A 12,410-nucleotide genomic window follows, 5' to 3' on the forward strand; every position below is an offset into this window, starting at 1 on the left:
GTCACCCATCATGGAATTGCTCTAACCCCCTTCTCGTTTAACTTCGGAGTTTCTACGGAACCCGAAGCTAGTGAGCTCCCAAAAGGCCTCGTGCTAGGTAAGGATGGGAATATACATTTAAAGATCACACCCCTGGACGATGTGAGATGTCACAATCCACCCCCCTTAGGGCCCTGATAGGAGCATATTTAGGCGACTTACTTAGCTTGTTTTCGTGCATTTATATTGTTAATTCCTAGTTGTTTTAGTAGTTTAAGCCATTTTCGTGTGTTTTTAGGTTCATATGGCTAAGGAAGCAAAAAGATGCATTTTGAAGCATTTTGGAGCAAAATTGGACTAAGGATGGATAGCTTATGCTTGGAGCCAAAGTGTTGGACGAAATTGAAGGCCTTGTATGCACTTTAGGACATAAAACAAAGGGCCTAGCCCAATCAAACAAAGCCTTAGCCGTGCAAAACCTTTCAATTCCAACAACTTCCCTTGTTTGTCGTGGCTTCCCCTTTGCATTTCCAGCTTCCCACTTCATCATTTCAGCACATTATCTTCCATATTCCCTCTTTAATCCACATGCATTCATCATCATTCACCATAATCATTCCCTCACATGTTTTCCCAACAAATAATTCAGCCAACACATGCACCCATCACCTAACACAAATTCTTTGCTGTGCAAAACAGCAAGCATTTTCCAGCTTTTCTCCTTCATTGCAGCCACACTTCCACATGCATTCCCTCTTTAATCATTCCCTCCTAGTTGTCATATTCCCTCTTTTAATCATTCATCCACCTATAAATAAACATCCATTGCAGCCACAAAGGGGGGGGAGATTCATTCATACACAAATAAACACCAACAACATCCTTTGCCGTGCAAAACACATTCATTCCAGCATTCTCCCCTTTGTGCCGTGCCTTCCTCCACCATTCCAGAAATTCATACACATTTCACACCATCACACAACCATTCCTCCATACAAATACCACCCCAAAACCTATCCTTAGACCTTGTGCCGCAACAAAGAGGAAGAGAAGAGGGCCTAAACGTTCATACAATTCAAGTTTGAGTTGTTGGAATGTTTAGGTGTTTCTTTTCCTTTGATTTCAATGTTTAATTTCAATTCTCTTTGTCTTGTACGTATGAGGAACTAAACCCCACCTTGGCTAGGGGGGATTCGAAATACATGTTTATGCTTGCGATATGATTTGATTACTTCTAATTGCGTTTCATAAGTTGTGAATTCAATTTACTTATCTATGTGAATTACACTTATCTATGTGAATTCAATTACCACTACCTGAAGCCAGTGAGCTCCCAAAAGGCCTCGTGCTAGGTAAGGATGGGAATATACATTTAAGGATCACACCCCTGGGCGATGTGGGATGTCACAATGAATTTCATATATGCAATTCCAATAATTCATATCCGCTCGTAAAAACATAATTTCAATAAATCATAATAGTTCGTAAAGTAAATTAAATCATGAATTCTATATAAAACATAATTAAAGAAATCCGGAAAACATAATATAAAACATATTAAATGCATGAAATATGAAATGCATGCTAGGCCAATATTTTACAAAAATATATAAGTTATGAAGGGGTCCACTCACAAATTTTCCATTGCCCGGAACCCGATCGAACTATCATGAATGTGATCACTTCCATCGATGCAAACACAATTAGAGGTCGTTTAATAAAACTGTACAAAAACTTTGGAATTTGGGATTATGGATGACGGATTCGGATTCGGCACATCAAGAAATCTAAGGAGGAACCTCGGGTTTTCCCCCCACGCGCCGCCGCACATGGCGGTCGGCCGCCCCAACTCACCAAAAATTGAACAACTCCAAAAATTCCCAAATTTTATAGGAATGAAAGGAACAACTTTCATACCTGTGACTAAGGCTAATTTGACCGGGATAAGCCCTAATTTCCGTCGAACCCGCCGAAAACCCTAAGTTTGGTGTTTCTTGATTCGTCCTCAAATCAATTCCGACGCTCCAACCAATGATTAAGCATTGTTCCTGACCTCTAAGGGAGTGTTTTGGTGGTGGTAATTGAAGGAAAATGTTTCACAATTGGAGGATCAACGACTAGACACCTTCGGACTCGTCGGTGTTTGATAGGAGCATATTTATGCGACTTAAATGGCTTGTTCTCGTACATTTACGTTATGTTTCTTTAGTTATTTTAGTACTTTAAGCTATTTTCGTGTGTTTGTAGGTCCAAAGGGCTAAAGGAGCAAAAAGATGCATTTTGGAGACTTTTGGAGCACTTTTGGGCTAAGGACGGATAGCTTATGCTTGAAGCCAAAGTGTTGGACGAAATTGAAGACCTAATTGGAGCCAAAGTGTTGGAACCTTGTTCTCTTTAGTTTTAGGACATTTAAACCTTTCCTAATCCCAATCATGCCATGCATAACACACATCCATTCTAACACATTGTCATTGCACATGCATTTCCTTCATTAGTTAACCCACATGCACTTATCACTTATCATCACCACATATCATATCACTTAATCACTTATCACTTAACATATCATCCACCTACTTCACCTACAACATCCACCCACTTCACCTACAACATCCACCTACTTCACCTACAAATGACATAGCCATATGTTCCCTCCACTACTCCTATAAATACCCTTGCATTCATTCATTCAAGTCATCTCATTTCATACACAACACACCACAAACACTTCCATTCCTTCTCTTTGCCGTGAGTCCCCTTAGAATCCAAAACCATTTTTCCATTCCCCTTCCACTTCTCCACCACTCCTTTTCCGTTCCACACTTCCATCCCCCAAACCAATTATCCCTAGACCTTATGCTACAATAAAGAGGAAGAGAAGAGGGCCTAAACGTTCATACAATTCAAGTTTGAGTTGTTGGAATGTTTAGGCGTTTCTTTGATTTCAATGTTTAATTTCAATTCTCTTTGTTTTGTATGAGGAACTAAACCCCCCTTTAGCTAGGGGGGATTCGAAATATATGTTTATGCTTGCATTTTGATTTGATTACTTCTAATTGCGTTTCATAAGTTGTGGATTCAATTTGTTTAACCGTTTGATTGATAACTTATTTATGTATGTTTATTAAGAATGCGCGCTTAATTTTCATGCATGAATATGACGCTAGAATATAAGTGAGTTTCACCTAATCGTTATGAACTTATATTCACAAGTAGTGGAGGTTGCTTATAAACAATCGCGTTAAACGAATTCTTGGCATAAGTTTCATGCAATCATAGTAACGAATGCCTCGTCAACACTTATAGTTTTCATGATGCTTAATGATTCTTGCTTGTTTCTCTATTATGCAATTCATGTAGGGAACTTGTGAGGAATGCTTTGGGTTGTCGTATGCAATCATCCAATTCATTAACTTAAGGAAAACTTGACGGTTAATTTAAGCGGACCTAATTAACCCGGGGTGTTGAGAATTCATGGTTTATTGAAGTGAAATTGGAAATCATTTTATTATGCAAGTGTAACATGTATGGAGATGAACCCCTTAGCTAACCATACCATCCATTCATTTCTGTCAATTTCATATTTACAATTTGTTTTCTTTACAATCTATCCATTTTAGTTTAAATTCGTCCAAAATCAATCCCCCCATATTTCGTTTAAGTCTTAGTCTTAATCTTTCTTATTTTTAGTTTTGAATTCTTCGAGTTTAGTATAGCATTTTAGTTTGTGTTTTTAAAAGCATTTTGAGTCTTTTGATTTGTTTTAGTGTTTTAAAGTTTAGTTTTACATTCTTTGAGTCTAGTTTAGTGTTTTATATTATGTTTTTACGTTTTTGAGTCAGTTTCCAAGAGATTTGCAATCCCTCCTAATCCCCGGTCCAGAACGATCCCTACTTGCACTTATACTACAAATCGTCAAAAAGAGGGTTTAATTTGTGTGCGCATAAATATCGCATCAAATTTTGGCGCCGTTGCCGGGGATTAGAAAATTTGCTAATCCCTTGGATTGTTTGTTTCTGTATTGTCTTTTAGATTTAGTTTTTTTTATTTGTGTTTTGTTTGTTAAGAACAAGATGGCACTTGATAATGCTTCTCTTTTGTCACAACTCATGGAAAGGTCCCAAATGCAAAGAGTTGATATATTTAATCTTCAATCAAGGAATAACGTGTTTTCCAATACTTACAATTCGGATTGGAGTGATCATTCAAACTCTATGTGGTGGGAACCTCAAAATGCTCAACAAGGAGGATATTGGCAGCCACCACAACCTCATATTCAATATGCCCAACCAAACTCAAGTTCGTCAATAAATTATAATCAAAAGCTTGATGAATTAATATGTTTGGTGCAGGGCTTACAAAATCAAGACAATGAGGCTCAACAAGAAGGATATTGGCAGCCGTATGAGGAGTTCTATTCAACGCCTATGCAGCCACCACAACCTGCCCAAAGTAATGTAGGTAATTCAAATGATAATGATACGATTTTTCAATTACTTACTACTCTGGAAAAGCAAATTGGGCAGATAGCGGAGTTCGAAGGACAATTTTGCGACCAAGGCGAACTCCCTAGTTCAACCATTGCAAATCAGAAGGGAGAATTTGAAACCACCAATGCTATCATGTTGAGAAGTGACAAGGAGGTTGGAACGGACCCTCAACCATCAAAATCAAATCACAAGGAAGAGGAATACACCCAACCCACGGAAAGGGTGGAAACACCTTTACCGGAGGCACCTATTGCTCCTATGCCATCTAATACAGGTATGGTTGTTCCAAATTTCATTATTTTTAACCCCGTTCTAACAAGTATCCCTATTCCTTGCAAATTCATGACTTCCAAGGAAGAAGAAGGTGAAAAAGACATCTTGGAAGCCCTTCCAAAGGTGACAAGTAGGGAATGTCATGAATTCATCAAAGAGGACGTTCTTGAAACCACAAAATCCAAAGAAGTTAAATTTGATGACATTGGACAAGTCATAACCATCACTTGCAATCTGGCCAAGTCCAATATCCCTGAAACTTTCAAAGGAGTGGTGTTTGTCATTGAATTCTTGTCGGACAAAACAAGTAAGTATTTTTTTCCAAATTCCATTAGATTTTATACTAACTTGCTGTTTTTTATGAATCAGGCACCTACACTAGAATTCAAACCAATGCCGGTTCACTTCAAGTATCACCTTCCATTCAAGGACCAATTCCATGCCGTTTGATTTTATTTATGTTAAAAAAAAAAAAAAAAAAAAAAAAAAAAAGAGAAAAAAAAAAGAAAAAAAGAAAGAAAGATACTAAACATGGAGAAAGGTGGAGCTTCACAAAGGTTGTTTGCGTGAAGCCCCACTACGAGGCGCAGAAGCGGAAGGCGCAGAAGCGGGAGGCATAGAAGCGGGAGGCATCGGAGCGGAAGCCATCGGAGCGGGAGGCATCGGAGCTAGAGCATTCCAGGCCTCAATACTTGGCCAAGCGCTGGATGACCCAGGAAAAAGGTGCCTCTGGAGATAAGACGCAAGCCTTTGACGGTCACTGTGAATTCGACCCTCAGATTCTTGCAGCTCATCAAGCTTCCTCTTCATCCCCGACGAATAGTTATTTGCAAGCACATGCAAACTTCTATTCTCGTACTTAAGCTGCTGGATCTCTTGCTTAAGTCTTTCCACCTCTGCCATCAATGATTCCACCTGACGGGAGCGGGCAAGCAGGCGTTGGCCCATGTTGGACACAGAACTCGCACACTGAACACTAAGTGCGAGGGACTCTTGAACGGCCAACTCATCGGACCGTCCTGATAGCAGCCTACTATCTTTTGGTGTGAGGAGGTTCCTAGCTACTATTGTAGCTGTTGTGGCGTCCTGCATCACAGAGTCTTCACCTGAAAGAGGACCGTTAGAAGATAAAAAAGAAGGGCGCCATACGTTACCTTGACGCGGCGCGCCCGTATCACTGCTAAGGCTCAATTCCAAGCTAAGGTTCGATGAGTTTGCCATTTTTTCAAAGGTGTTCAAAGATAGGGGTTGATGGAGTAAATTTTCAAAGGGTCGGAGTCGATTTTCAAGAATGGGAGTTCTTCAGAGTGTGTTTGTTGTGGTGATCGATAGCTCTATAAGAAGCCAAGGCGACGCGTCCACCAATTCAAAAAGCCGGAATTTCCGGCGTAATTTAGGCGACGCGTTCTCGGCTTTTCAGAAGACGCGTTCAACTTTGTCAAAAGATTTCTGACAAAGCTGAAAACACGTGGAGGCCATCATCGCAACTACACATCTTTAGCCGACAAGCGCAAAGTTCGGCGACGCTTTCTCTGCTTTTCAGAAAACGCGTGCAGCTTTGTCAAAAGGAGCCGCATCTGCACTACCACGTGTCGTTCAGAAAGCGAATGGGCGTTGTTCAGAAATCGAAGGGGCGCCTGCTCAGAAATCGAAGAGGCGAATTCAAAGATCGAAGAGGCGCCACTATTTCAAAAAGCCGGAGTTGCGGGATCAAAACGTTTGTCGACAAAGGTAAAAAGTACCACCACTTGTTATTATCTCTATATATGTCGACCTTCGTCTTTTATGGCAGGGCAAACCTGAAGAAAATGCCCAACTCTCCCTCACCTCTGAGGGCGCACTCCCAGCAAAGCCTTTCGAAATACTCAATTCTTTCTTCTTCCCCAAAGATGATACCAGATGTCTGGAGTACAGATGACCCAGGAGGAAACAGCACAACAAATACATGTGCTGATTCATTCACCGCTTCTTCAAAAGCAAAGGTATCTCATATCATCAAGGTCAAAAGCAAAAGTATCTCATATCATGCTCTTTCCCTGTCTTTTTCTTTGTCCTTGTTCTTACTCGCATGGCAAAGTAAACGAAGCAATCAGCCGGCATTTGGAGTCAGTCTTCCGTTCTGGAGCCAACTGCCTGGAATCTATTCCTGATTGCTTACCTAGCGTTGCTCTCGAGTAGTCATCTTCAATGGTTGATACACTTCCGGAGAAGGGACCACTTCTGCAAAGGGGAGCGAGTAAGGCAAGTGAAAATGATACATTGAAGCATGTGGAGACAAACATAGGCTGAGTTATCCTCCAACCCTTTTCAATACGAATTGGAAAGATTGAACAAAGAAACAGACCAAAAGGGTATGCTCAGACCTTCGGGGGAGACCAAATGAACCATCCTGCTGCCCAGTTCAAGAAGTAGCACAAAGGAAAATCAATGATGGGCGGAAACCAGTTCAAGAGTAAGCCTGTGGAGTCACTATGATCAAAGCCTCAATGCAATTACCAAGGAGAAGATGGAATTTACACTCCATAACCAGATTTGCGTCCCTAAACTCTTCTCTTTGTTAATTACATTCTGCCATGTTTAGTATGTTTAAATTGCTTTTTGTGTGTTTACTTATGTTTTGTGTGAATCTATGCTTAAAACATTGAGGACAATGTTTGATTTAAGTGTGGGGGGGGGGGGGGGGGGGTAACTAATGTTGTTAATTTAAATTCGTGGGATTTTATCACCCATAACTTCAAATGTTGTTCCTTGCTGTTTTAAGGTGTTTTTAAGTTATTTTAGAGTGTTTTAGTGTGTTTTGTTTTATAATTCGAAAATCCCATAAAAATTTGAAAAATTGTTTTGAAAAACCCAAAAAGAGTTGTTTTAAGAGTCGTTTTTGTGTGTTTGTGTCTTAGGGTACCTTCCAACACAATGATAAGGATTTGGTTTATAATTGCATGACGGTTAGAAAGAGTTATAAACATAGAGAAAAGTTTGATTTACTCTTGGTATATGCTTGGTTATGGTTATAATGTATGACTTCACATGCAATCATAAAAGAAAAAAAATTCGTTTTTGTAACATGCTTGAAGGAACGAACTCAAACAAACGCTACAACCCTGAGAGACTTGAGCCTATAACGTTCTTTGGAGAGTATAATCTGTGATTTCTTGTTTTCTAAAGTCGTTGCATGATCTCATTATTCTTTGCTTGGTTACTACTTAGAAGGCGTTTCATCATATAGTTCCAAATGCTAGAACTCATGCCCATTTCATTCAAAGCATGTTATTGATTTGCATAACACATATTCAAGAAGAAGTTGTGTAGTGACCACCACCATAGCCAAATAGCCTTACTTCCCATACTTCGTATATGTTGTAAGTTTTAACCCCGTTGAGCCTCGTTTTGCCTTTATTCCTTGTTTACCCACATCAGCCCTTACCTAGCTTAGAGTAGGACTTTCCTATACCCTTGTTCTTAAAGTTTAGTGAGCATGACTTAAATGAATTCCTTTTGAGTTACATTATGCAAGAAACTGAGTGTGGGGGAGTAAAAGTTTGTTCTTACGTTTATATGTATGTTTTGAGATTCAAAAGAAAAAAAAAAAAAAAAAAAAAAAAAAAGGAGTGAAAATAAGTAAGAATGAACTCACGAGCGTTGATGGTTGAAGAAAGGGTCCAAAAAGTTGAATATGGCCCTAAGTTTTGTGTGATTTTCCCTTGGGTGTTCAAAGTTGACTTCTGTGTTCTTAAGGGAATTCTAAGTGCCTAATTCAATACTTTGCTCACTATTGCTTTAAGAATGTTTGTTTATCCTTCACCTTTCATTGACCCTAGCCCCGTTACTACCCTTTGACTTCTATATTGAGTGTTATGTATTTCAATTGTGGAGTTTGAACTTGGTATGAGCTTATGGTGTCACTGGTTCTCGCGTCTAAGTAGTAGCATTCCATTCATGAGATCATATCTAAACATGCTTATTAACTCCAGAAAATGCTTTCCTTATTATAACATATGTGAGTGTTCGTCTACATGTTTACATCAATCTTCTCACATATACCTAGTGTAGGGTGTGTAGTCAGAAAATCTGTGTGAAAAACGAGAGTACATCTAGTAAGAAATTGAGGGAATTCTCTAAAGGCATGTTACTACATTTGAAATGTGTTTTAATTGCTTAATTGTGAACTAGTATGTGGTGACTATGATTAAGAATGTACTTAAGTGTAAAGATGGCTCAAATCTGTGAGAATAATGATTTTTAACTTGTCATGTGCATTGGAAGTCCCTGATACGATTGTTGGAAGGTGTAGGTTGTGTTTTGTTCTTTTTGTTTTGTTTTTCTGTTTTGCTCGAGGACTAGCAAAAGCTAAGTGTGGGGGTATTTGATAGGAGCATATTTATGCGACTTAAATGGCTTGTTCTCGTACATTTACGTTATGTTTCTTTAGTTATTTTAGTACTTTAAGCTATTTTCGTGTGTTTGTAGGTCCAAAGGGCTAAAGGAGCAAAAAGATGCATTTTGGAGACTTTTGGAGCACTTTTGGGCTAAGGACGGATAGCTTATGCTTGAAGCCAAAGTGTTGGACGAAATTGAAGACCTAATTGGAGCCAAAGTGTTGGAACCTTGTTCTCTTTAGTTTTAGGACATTTAAACCTTTCCTAATCCCAATCATGCCATGCATAACACACATCCATTCTAACACATTGTCATTGCACATGCATTTCCTTCATTAGTTAACCCACATGCACTTATCACTTATCATCACCACATATCATATCACTTAATCACTTATCACTTATCATCACCACTTAACCACTTATCATATCATAACCACATATCATATCACTTATCACTTATCACTTAACATATCATCCACCTACTTCACCTACAACATCCACCCACTTCACCTACAACATCCACCTACTTCACCTACAACATCCACTTCACCTACAACATCCACCTACTTCACCTACAACATCCACCTACTCCACCTACAAATGACATAGCCATATGTTCCCTCCACTACTCCTATAAATACCCTTGCATTCATTCATTCAAGTCATCTCATTTCATACACAACACACCACAAACACTTCCATTCCTTCTCTTTGCCGTGAGTCCCCTTAGAATCCAAAACCATTTTTCCATTCCCCTTCCACTTCTCCACCACTCCTTTTCCGTTCCACACTTCCATCCCCCAAACCAATTATCCCTAGACCTTATGCTACAATAAAGAGGAAGAGAAGAGGGCCTAAACGTTCATACAATTCAAGTTTGAGTTGTTGGAATGTTTAGGCGTTTCTTTGATTTCAATGTTTAATTTCAATTCTCTTTGTTTTGTATGAGGAACTAAACCCCCCTTTAGCTAGGGGGGGATTCGAAATATATGTTTATGCTTGCATTTTGATTTGATTACTTCTAATTGCGTTTCATAAGTTGTGGATTCAATTTGTTTAACCGTTTGATTGATAACTTATTTATGTATGTTTATTAAGAATGCGCGCTTAATTTTCATGCATGAATATGACGCTAGAATATAAGTGAGTTTCACCTAATCGTTATGAACTTATATTCACAAGTAGTGGAGGTTGCTTATAAACAATCGCGTTAAACGAATTCTTGGCATAAGTTTCATGCAATCATAGTAACGAATGCCTCGTCAACACTTATAGTTTTCATGATGCTTAATGATTCTTGCTTGTTTCTCTATTATGCAATTCATGTAGGGAACTTGTGAGGAATGCTTTGGGTTGTCGTATGCAATCATCCAATTCATTAACTTAAGGAAAACTTGACGGTTAATTTAAGCGGACCTAATTAACCCGGGGTGTTGAGAATTCATGGTTTATTGAAGTGAAATTGGAAATCATTTTATTATGCAAGTGTAACATGTATGGAGATGAACCCCTTAGCTAACCATACCATCCATTCATTTCTGTCAATTTCATATTTACAATTTGTTTTCTTTACAATCTATCCATTTTAGTTTAAATTCGTCCAAAATCAATCCCCCCATATTTCGTTTAAGTCTTAGTCTTAATCTTTCTTATTTTTAGTTTTGAATTCTTCGAGTTTAGTATAGCATTTTAGTTTGTGTTTTTAAAAGCATTTTGAGTCTTTTGATTTGTTTTAGTGTTTTAAAGTTTAGTTTTACATTCTTTGAGTCTAGTTTAGTGTTTTATATTATGTTTTTACGTTTTTGAGTCAGTTTCCAAGAGATTTGCAATCCCTCCTAATCCCCGGTCCAGAACGATCCCTACTTGCACTTATACTACAAATCGTCAAAAAGAGGGTTTAATTTGTGTGCGCATAAATATCGCATCAGTGTTTCATTGCATAATTGAGGCCCAAATCTCGTCGGGTTTGGTTGGAAATTGAAGGAAAAGTGGCAGGGAAATGATTAGGTAGTGGTGGGGAACTTTAATTTGCACGAAAAACGCCGCAAGGGCATCGAAAATGGATGCCGACCGAACCGGGTCAGGGTGAAAGAAACAGGTCAAGGGAAAGAAGTTTTTGATTGGGTGTTTCCTCACCTCTCTCCTTTCCTTCCCTACTCTCATTTCTGATTAGGCAGCTCATTCCTCTCCTCTCTTCTAATTGGATAACACTCCCCCTCTTTTCTCTCCTTTATTTCTTCTCTCCTCTGTCCATATCTTCTTTCTTTCAATCTTGCCCACACACGTGGCATCAACTGATTTCTCCACCAAAATGTAGAGCTTTCCAGATTTATGGTTAAATGACCATTTTGTCCTCAACTTTGTTCGTTAATAACTCATTCATTATAACTCCAAATTACGTTCTGTTTACGCTCACACGTTCGTAACAACGAGTACTACGAATATACGCTAAGAAAACAAATCTTACGTGACACGACACGACAGTCAATGAAAGTCAACACTTTGCCTCGAAGGGCATTTTGGTAAATTCGTTTATTAAAATTATAAAAACCGTAAAATTGGGAACAGGTCGTTACACTTTCAATTACTTTGTAGGCATCATCATCTGCACAAGGACAATCACCATCAACAAATCCAACCGTCTAATTGTTTGAATGAAACTTTGGATTTAGTTATAAACCTTGCTTTGTTTCTTATTGTATGAATGAACAACTGGTGTCAGGCCACGGTTATCCACCCCTTTCGTACCCCAAGAGGTTATGGAGAATGTCACCTTGCCCGTGGCCACAGTTAAACAGTTTATCCAACACTTTCAATCTCCGACCCCACCTAGTAGGATAAGACTTTGTTGTTGTTGTTGTAACACTTTCAATCTAACTAACTCTCTCTTAATGCAAACAACCATGGGTAGGTCAGTAGTTAGGACGAATTACAAACTTGTATTCCTCATGGCATGTGCAGAGCTTAATTTCTAGTACTAGTGAACTACACGAGGGTGGCCAGGATGAGTTTAAATGCCTCTGTGAGTCTTCCTAACCCCTGAATGAGTGGGTTGCCGTGACGAAACCATTAGCTAGCCCCCCTTAAATTGAAAAAAAAAAAGAAAAAAAAAGTTCTTAATGCAAAGGTTTCAAGGAATTTTTTTAGGAAGGAAATACTATAATTCTTATTGATTCGATTTTGAGGAAAACACAGTTTTCTTTGGAGCCTAAAATCAATTGTGCAAGATTTTCACCCTCTTTTTCAAAACTTTGAATTCGCTAGTTTTTGTCATGTCTACTATGAATTG

The sequence above is a fragment of the Pyrus communis genome, chromosome 15, assembly GCF_963583255.1.
Source record: "Pyrus communis chromosome 15, drPyrComm1.1, whole genome shotgun sequence".
Taxonomy (NCBI): Eukaryota; Viridiplantae; Streptophyta; class Magnoliopsida; order Rosales; family Rosaceae; genus Pyrus; species Pyrus communis.